This window comes from Bombina bombina, chromosome 3 (genome assembly GCF_027579735.1).
Source record: "Bombina bombina isolate aBomBom1 chromosome 3, aBomBom1.pri, whole genome shotgun sequence".
Classification (NCBI taxonomy): domain Eukaryota; kingdom Metazoa; phylum Chordata; class Amphibia; order Anura; family Bombinatoridae; genus Bombina; species Bombina bombina.
Window position 1 is genome coordinate 988442706 of NC_069501.1, and position 9579 is coordinate 988452284.

A 9579-nucleotide genomic window follows, 5' to 3' on the forward strand; every position below is an offset into this window, starting at 1 on the left:
AGATGCGCAAAGTAAATAGAAGCCTTAAAAGTGCATGCTCTGTACCATAGAAGTTGCTCTTACTGCTGGGAGGAAAACTAATCTGAATTCAGTTTCAAACTGAATATGATCCAATTTGCGTTAGTCTAGTTTAATCACCATCAACATTTTATTCTATATAGTCCCCTAAACTAACCAGGGCTTAAGAAAAAAAGCTAGATGCACAGCAGGGTTAGCCAAAACAGCTTTATTACACTTGCTACATGAAGCCAGAAATGAACAAGTCCAAAACTCCAGGCAGGCTTCTTCAGTAAATTGCCATCAGGGACAACAATACAGAGGTTCAGCTAGGCAAAGATTCAGACTTCAAGCTCAACACATGGGTAGATTTCCAGATGACATCCTGCTGATGTTTATGCATAGTCTGTCCCAGGAGCGCTCTTCTGTTCAGCTTGCAGGCCTCAAATGTAGCAATGGAGGAGCGTTTACTTTGACCTCTGCCTCATCTTTCTCCTTTTGCGCTTCAGCCTAAACATTTAACAAACAGTTATGGACACATCATGGAGAACTGGTAATTGTCTAAAATAGCTGATTCAATATGCTACAGTAAGAGTAAAAAGACATTAATGGGAAAAATGATAGTGTCCCTTTAATCTAAGGGATTTGGTTTGTCTACTAGACATCCCAATATGTACCCTTTAATTTCAGGACTGCAAGAAAATAACCATAAGCACATGTGCCAAATCTGGTTTAAATAGTTTTATAACCCAGCATATTAAACCACTTCTAAAGATATAGGTCAACACAAATATACAAATATTTATTTCGATCTACTGGGGTAAAAGTAACAAATTACTCTTGACCATCTAATTTGCATTCAAATGGCTTTCAAATGACTTGGGTAAAATAGCTATTTTTACCTGTTGAAACATGATACTTAAGGAACATTAAACGCAAACAATTTTAAACATCTCAATGTACTTCTATTGAATTTTCTTCATCATTTAGATATCCTTTGTTAAAGAAATAGCAATGCACATAGATGAGCCACTTAGCATCTATGTGCAGCCACCAATCAGCAGCTAATGAGCCTATCTAGATATGCCTATCAGCAAAGGATAGAAAAGTAAGTTGTTTAAAATCGCATTCCTTCTAAAACACGAAAGAAATTTTGGGTTTCATGTCCCTTTAAAACTGCAATGTTGTAGGAAAGCTAGTCTAACCATGTTAGAAGGCAGTATCTGATTAATGGGACAGTAAATTCAAAATTAAGCATTTAATTTTAAGCTTTCCAATTTGCTTCCAGACTCAATTATGCTTAGTTCTCTTGGTATTTTGTTAAATAGTAAATCCCAGGTGATCTTAGAAGTGTGCATGTGTCCTTAGTCAACTGGCAGAAGTATTTGCAAACATGTTCATAGCATTGTTATACATTTGAAAACAGCTACCATTAGGTATTTGTAGCTTTAACTGCTATTAACAGTTAAACTGCTGCCAGATGGCTAAAGACCATGTGCACTCCTGATCTTTATGGTTACTCTTAAAAGGATACCAAGAGAACTAAGCAAAATAGAATTAAATTGGAAACTTGTTTGAAAAAAAAAAAAAAAACACAACTATCCAATCCATTTAATTAAGGTTTTACTTTAACAACCCTTTAAAATGCACATGCCCCACCTTAGTACATATTACCTTTAAAGGGACATTTAACACAGAGATAGTAATATAAAATGTGTAAAAATCTGCAATATACTTTCATTGTGTCCCCTTTTCCTGCAATTCCATTCTGAAATTGTGAGCTTTTCAGTTCCTGTTAGAAGTGGAAGTGCAGAACACATATTCCACAGCCATTGGCTGCACACTCTAGGGACCTAATTATAACTGTCCCTAATTGGCCACAGCAGAGAAGGTAACCCAAGTTACATCATGGCAGCTCCCATTGTTTTATAGACACTAAAAACTTGTCAACATTTAAACAGCTAACGAAACTTTAAAACTACAGCTACCGTGTTATCAGACTAACCTTTCCTTTGAATGCATCATTCTAGCATTTTTTAGTTTCCCTTTAAAGGGACATAATACCCAAATGTTAAAGCACATGAAAGTGATGCAGCATAGCTGTAAAAAGCAGACAGGAAATTAGAGATGTTCAGGTGATATTTTCTAAATTAGAGCTTTCCAAACTGTCGTGACACTAGTGTCGGCAGCAGTTTGTAGGCATGTCCCTGCTTCAGCACAAATTTGTTTGAACTTAATTTTGGGGGTTTCCAACTAAGCATATCACAATTGATACCTAGTGGGTCACAGATCTTTAACCAATTGGGGCAGCTAGGCGGGAACTGAAATGGTTCCTATTGGTGGCAAGAGAGGGTCTAATTCCACCAAATATTCAGAAACTGTTCATCCCATCAACCTCATTACATTCCATTAAATTACTAAGTAGCTATTTGTGTTACTTTTTTTAATTCTTGCACATACATACTGTTACTTGTAAATACAATATGTATGTGTCCGTAGCTCTTAAAACAAGTACATTTAACCTCCTGTTTGCTAGGACAACTGAATTGTATCCAATTAGTGCAGTGTTGCCACAAACTACAGGCATTGCACAATGTTATCTATATGGCTCACCTGAACTAGCACTCCCTGTTGTGAAAATCAAATAGCACATGTGATAAGAGTGTCTTAGAAAGATGCAGATTAGAGGTTTTAAGGTAAGTATATTAAAATAAAAAACATGTTTGTTGTGCAAAGCTGGGGAATGTGTAATAAAGGCGTTAGCTCTTTAAACAATTCTGATGTAGACTGTCCCTTTAAAGCAGCCTGTAAGGATGCTCATTAGGAGACAAGCTATGGTGTGCACCTGTCATGCGCAGGCAGTTTTGTTAGTTTCCTCTTCACTTTAAGGAATAGGAAATCTCATGACATCACAGCATTACATCAGCACTGCTAATGCGCACTGGCTATACATTTTGTTACCTGCAGCCAGAGTATAACTTTAGACAGCACTTACTCTGGTTAATGAAAGAGGCAAATTCTCTTTAGAGATGAGGTGATTTTCTTTTCGGTGTATTAGTTATGCTGCATCACTTTCCAGTGATTTAGCATATGAGTATTATATCTCTTTAACCTTAACATAAGTATATGATAATATTGTAGTAACTAGGTGCTTTTCCTGTGTAAAGCAAACTCAGGTATTTGTAGAGCGCCAACAGATTCCACAGCGCTATAAACAGGCGGTATGCAAGATAATGTTTATAGGCATCATATCAATTGTGATTTTCAAAAATATATGTTTCTTTATGCCACGTGGAGACACAAGTGCCTATAATATCCAGGATTTTTTTTTTAGTAATGCACAGGACTGACAATTACATATAACCTACTAGAGCCATAAATCCAAGAATTTTTTTTATGTTGCTCAAAGACAAGCTATACATATTAGCAAATAAGCACAAGTGGATTAAAACCAAATTCTCTTCATGATTCAGATAGAGCATGCAGTTTTAAGCAACTTTCTAATTTGCTTCGATTATCAAATTCTTTGTTCCCTTGCTTTCTTAAGATAAAAACAGGAATGTAATGCATAGGAGCCGGTCCATTTTTGGTTGAGAACCTGGGTTACACTTGCTTATTGGTGGGTAAATTTAAGCCTCCAATAAGCATGTGCTAACCATGGTGCTGAACCTAAAATGGTCTGGCTGCTTAGATGTACACTCCTGCTTTTAAAGGACCAGTAAACAGTAGATTTGCATAAACAAATGCAAGATTAGACAATACAATAGCATTTACTCTGAATTTCAAATTAGATTTTTTTTCTAACAAATTTCAGAGTTATGTATATTTCCACTCCCACTGTACCATGTGATAGCAATCAGCCAATCACAAATGCATATACGTATAGTCTGAATTGTTGCACATGCTCAGTAGGAGCTGGTGACTCCAAAAGTGTAAATATAAAAGACCGCACATTTTTTTTAATAGAAGTAAATTGGAAAGATGTTTAAAATGACATGCTGTATCTGAATCATTGAATTTGACCTTAGTGTCCCTTTAAAGCAAGAGAACAAAAAAAAAGAGTAAGAGTTGCTTAAAATGTCATGCTCTCTGAATCAACTTTATAAAGCAGATTGCACATTTGAAGATATTTCAGCCACTCTAAACTGTTACATTGTGCTGTCTTACTAACACTCCAACATCTAAAGAAAAAGATTTTAAAATGGATGCAAACTAGGCCAATGTATTATCGTTGCATGCAGTACACTGAACATTTGCCCTTGCCCATTAGTTTCAGATATAATTAAATGGACACAAACTAATTGTTCTTTAATGATTCAGAGAGCAATTTTAAGCAATGTTCTAATTTACTCCTATTTCTTCATTCTATTGCCATCTTTATTTAAAAAGCAGGAATGTAAAGCTTAGCAGCTAGTGCATTTTTGGTTCAGAACCTGGGTTGCACTTGCTCATTGCAAGCTTGATCTGAATATGTTTTTTTTTTAAATTTAGTATACCTTTAAAATTATACACAAAACAGGAAATATCTGTACAATGTGGTAGAATACACTAATCCATTACTGAAGAAATAAGACTGCACATCTCAGACCTGCAACAAAATGTTAACTCAAGCATTGTCAACACATGTAAACATGAAGCAATAAACTACTATAAATTAGTATGCAGCCCTGAGTAGTTACAGCACAATGGGTAGAAGAGTACATACCTACGCATACGCTTCTTCCTCCACTAGAGAAGAAAAAAAAACAAAAAAACAAGTTATGATTTAATATACTTTAATGTGTAGCCACATTAAAAAAAAAATGTCTTACTGTGGTCATACAATTAGGGGAAGTGTACTAAAAACAAAACTAAAGGTTTTAAAAAAAAAAAAACCTGACAGAATAAAAAGAATGTTTTGCGTTATGGTCTAAGAAAGCATGCAAGAGGCCTATAGTATTTAGTACGGGATTGCATTACACTGGCGATTCCAAAAACGACTATATTCATAAATTATATTAAAACGTTTTTAGGTTACTAGGCGCGTGGAATACTCAACACCAAATGCTACAAGATGTCTGTGTAGCAACGATAAATTAAGCATATAAAGGCCGCAATTAGCCTTCACAGAAAAACTGCGATAAAACCATTTTGCATAGCTTCTTACCTTGGCTCTCATCTTGAGAAGAAAGGCCTGCAGATAAACAACAACAATACATTAAAAAACCATAAGATTACGAACCCCACGATCAGGATGGTAATGGATTTAAAAGCAAAATCAATTCAGCTCCAACTACACACCTTCCTAAGATGGCACCAGTGACAAGAGGACGTCAATACGGCAAATCGGAGTATTTAAAGGGTGTTTCAGCGCGTCATATCCGGTGCGAGCATGCTGGTAGTTGTAGTTTATATATACCGGCCATTTTAGCGAATTGTTGCCTCAGTGAAAATATAATATAGGATGGTAATATGCCCTATGTTATTTTTGCTAAACAATATATTATCCATGGTGAGACTTAGGCGAATTTAGCGGCAAATACATCGTAAAAAAACAACTAAGTAAAGCGAATTAGTTATAAATAGTAATTATATGTATATAATGTATTATAATAAAAAATTACGGTGGCACCACTACTTACCGATGTGTCCTAAAAAATATTAACAGTGTGTATTCCGTCACATAAAGGCATCTATTGCAATACAGACAAATCCATTACAACCTTTTTTAATTACAGTCAATGTTTGTCAGAATACAAATATCTTTTTGGAAATTGCTGCCATTTTTTCTTCCAAATAATACCATGTATACAGCCCATATTGATTTAAAATAGCATAATAAAAAAAATGTAATTGCATGTTCCCACAGAGCAGCTTATGAAATTATATAATATTTAGTATATAGTATTTAATGGATACGATTACAGATTTTTCTTAATTATCTATCTTGAATATATTATTTGTATCACACAGCAAGAAAGAAAAACATTTTATACTCTATGCACTTTGTGAGAATGGTTATTCATGGTCTCATCTAGTCACTAGCAGACACTCAAAATACTAGTGTGTCACACACACTATACACTTTCTGTGACTGGAAATGCTGCTGTCCCTCTTGACATTTCCATATATTAATGTAATTACTGTTTTCTCTCTAAAAAAAGGGGGGGGGGTATCAAACCTTTTTACTTGAGAGACTAAGGGCTAGATTTACCAAAGGCTAGGTGAACTCTGTATGTGGTTCGCCTGTAACTGCGCCCCAGCTCGCCTCCGGAGAAGCGCACATGTGCGCCTGAATTTATCACAAAAATAGACGTAACTTTACGCAGGCGAGCTGGGGCGTAATAATGATAAATTTCGCATGTCGGCAAAAGCATTTACTCCCTATTTACTCCCTATTTATCACAGTACATCCCTATAAATATTTACGCCGCAATGTTTTGATTATTAAAAAAGCGTTTTTTAGGTAACTATTTAGCTTATATATGTTATATAATGTTTCTGTGCTGTTTTTGCCATATGTTGATAATTGAAGATCACAAAAATAAATATATCAATATATCGATATATATATATAAAACTGTTGGTACCCATATGCGCCCGTGGAAGCGCAAATTTCTTGCAATAACAGTCTATTTTTGTCGCTGAGCCTTTGAAAAATTAGTTAAAAGAAGAAAGTACTGCATCACAAGATGTAAAAGCATGTATTATAATGGTGTTCGCCTCAGTCTGTATGGCGAAATATACGACACGCAATTGAAGCCGAAATTTCAGTTCCCTATCGGCGCAAAGGAATGATGAATTCCAAACAAGTCGTATTTCTATGTCTGCATCTAAAATTACGCCTGTATCCAATGCTGTCGGGAGCGCGCCCGTGTGCCTAGGCGAGTCCACTAAATCATCAATTACTGTTGGGAATATCACTCCTGGCCAGTAGGAGGAGGCAAAGAGCACCACAACAAAGCTGTTAAGTATCACTTCCCTTCCTACAACCCCCAGTCATTCTTTTTGCCTCTAGTGCCAGGAGGAGGTGACGTAATAAGGTGTCTGATAAAGATTCTTCTATCAAGATTTTTTGTTTTATTTTGAAACCAGGGCAGGCTTGCTCTGAACTTTCATCACAATCTGGGTCTAGCCTTACTCCACTTTAGTCTCTTCAGCAGGGCAGTGGTGGCTTTAAAGCAGTTAGGAACTTGTGAGGTGGGCCTTGCTGCGTTTTCCTAACATGTTGCTGCCCTGGTATAGAAAGCCTGAGTAGGTTTACTCTGATCTTTCTTTTATTCACAGGTCACTGTGAGGAGCGGCATCCTCTCATACCGGGTGAGCTTTCCTCCTGCCAGATAGCTGAATGTGCAGGTAAGTGCATTTTGTCTTCTGGGGCTAGGAGGCTGGCACTGCAGGGGCTCAAACCTATCTGTATTTATTTTGTAATGCTCGTGGGATATTCCACTATCAGACCGAACTTGGCCAGTAGTCTTCTTATCCCGGCGTCGAGCCGTAATGATAGGGAATATCCTAGAGCAGAGAAAGTTTGCAAGATGAGGTAAGCAGCACTCACCACAGGCAGGATAGCCTTCGGCGGGAATCAGAGAATAGCAGTTCAGGGGTAAACCACAAGATGGGTCAGACAGGCAGGGTTTTGCAACGGTAAAGCAGTCCAAAGGTAAACAACTAGAATAGGCAGGCAGGGTTTGGCAACGGTAAAGCAGTCCAAAGGGTAAACCACTAGAAGGGTCAGGCAGGCAGGGTTTGGCAACAGAGAGGCAATCCAGAACAATAGGGGTTAATCAAGCAGAATGGTCAGACAAGCAGAGTTCATCAGCAGTATATCAATCCAGCCATTTAGGAGTTAACAGGTAGTGGTCAGACAAGCAGAGTTCAGCAGCAGTATATCAATCCAGCAATTACGGGGTTAACAGGCAGAGTGGTCAGACAAGCAGAGTTCAGCAGCAGTGTATCAATCCAGCAATTTATGGGTTAACAGGCAGAGTAGTCAGACAGGCAAGGATCATCAACAATAAGGCAATCAGAGCAATAACGATCTATCACACCCAGGAGCACACAAAGTAACACCTATACTTGGGCAGTGATAGATCGTTCTGAGCAACTTACATAGGCGCAGGATTCGGGCCACAGGAATCCGGACCTGCATCAGAGAGAGTCATCGCCGCACGCATCCGGACCCGACACAGCCCCTGACAACGAGCAGGAAGGAGACGCCTAGCAACAGCTAGAGTGGCCCGACATGACATAGCCCCCCTCTCAAGGGTTCCCTCTGGGAACCAGAGTCGGCTTCAAAGGACGAGTAACATAAAATCTGGAGACCAAAGATGGAGCATGTACGTCACAGGCAGGAACCCAGGAACGATCCGCCACAGAATAACCCTTCCAATGTACAAGATACTGCAGTTGTCTGCGCCTGTATCAGGAGTTCAGGATCTTAGCAACCTCATACTCAGGGTCACCATGGACCAGGAGCGGAGGAGGAGGAGCTCTGAGTCGGGTATATCTATTCCTGATGTAAGGCTTGAGTAGAGAGATGTGGAAGACTGGGTGTATGTGTAGAGTTTTGAGCAAGGCCACTTTGTAGGTAACAGGAGACATTCTTTTCAGGACTTTGTAAGGACCGATAAACCTAGGCCCTAGTTTGTGACAGGGTTGACGTAGACAAATATGTCGAGTAGCAACCCAAACACATTCACCTACCGAAATGGCACGTACAGAGGCTCTATGGAGATCAGCAACTGTCTTGTATCTAGACAGCTGAACGTAGCTGAGAGCGAATACGTCGCCAATGAGTGGTGAGTTCAGTAACGTGTCGGTCTGCAACAGGAACCCCTGTAGACTGAGCAGGAAGAGGGAAGACACGAGGTTGATACCCTGCTGCAGCTTGAAATGGAGAACATTGTAGAGAAGAGTGCCAATGAGTGTTTCTTGCCAGCTCGGCTAAGGGCAACAAGTCAGACCAATTGGCAGGGAGATAATTGACAAAGGCTCTAAGGTAGGCCTCAAGATCCTGGTTTACTCTCTCAGTTAGTCTATTGGTCTGAGGATGGTAGCCAGAAGACAAGGAAACAGTGGTTCCAATCAACTTGCAAAAGGCTCTCCAAAAGGTAGAGATGAATTGTGGACCTCTGTCGGAAACAATATTCACAGGAATGCCATGAAGTCGTACCACATGCAAGAGAAAAAGAGATGATAATTCCTGGGCTGATGGCAGTTTAGTTAAGGGTACAAAATGAGCCAGTCTAGAGAACCAATCCACCACAACCCAGATAACTGTATGGTGGTCAGAAGGTGGGAGGTCCACAATGAAGGCCATAGTGATGTGTGTCTATGGTTGTTTGGGAATGGACAAAGGTTGGAGCAAGCCAGGAGCACTGTTCCCTCTAAGGTGCGCGGCTGCGTGGCCGCGCACCTTCCCTTCTGGTGTAGCGCAGGTAGAATATCAGGCCGCGCAGCACCTGCTGTGAGCAGAAGCAGAGAGAGGAAAATGCCTGTAGAACTAATTTGCCAAGTGCCGCCTGCACTGCGCATTGGACCCAGTAATCTGTCACTCATCTAGCCTGATTCTTTGTTCCTGTATGCCAGCACCGAGCTAAT

General features: G+C 39.2%; 1 long non-coding RNA gene across 1 annotated transcript; it reads right to left on the reverse strand.

Moving 5' to 3' along the window:
• Positions 1 to 211: 211 nt before the first annotated feature.
• LOC128654267 (uncharacterized) lies at positions 212 to 5270 on the reverse strand. Its single transcript, XR_008401433.1, has 3 exons — positions 5144 to 5270; positions 4703 to 4725; positions 212 to 507 (listed from the first exon to the last, which is right to left on the reverse strand). It is a non-coding gene; the product is annotated as an uncharacterized LOC128654267 (long non-coding RNA).
• Between the last annotated feature and the right edge of the window lie 4309 nt (positions 5271 to 9579).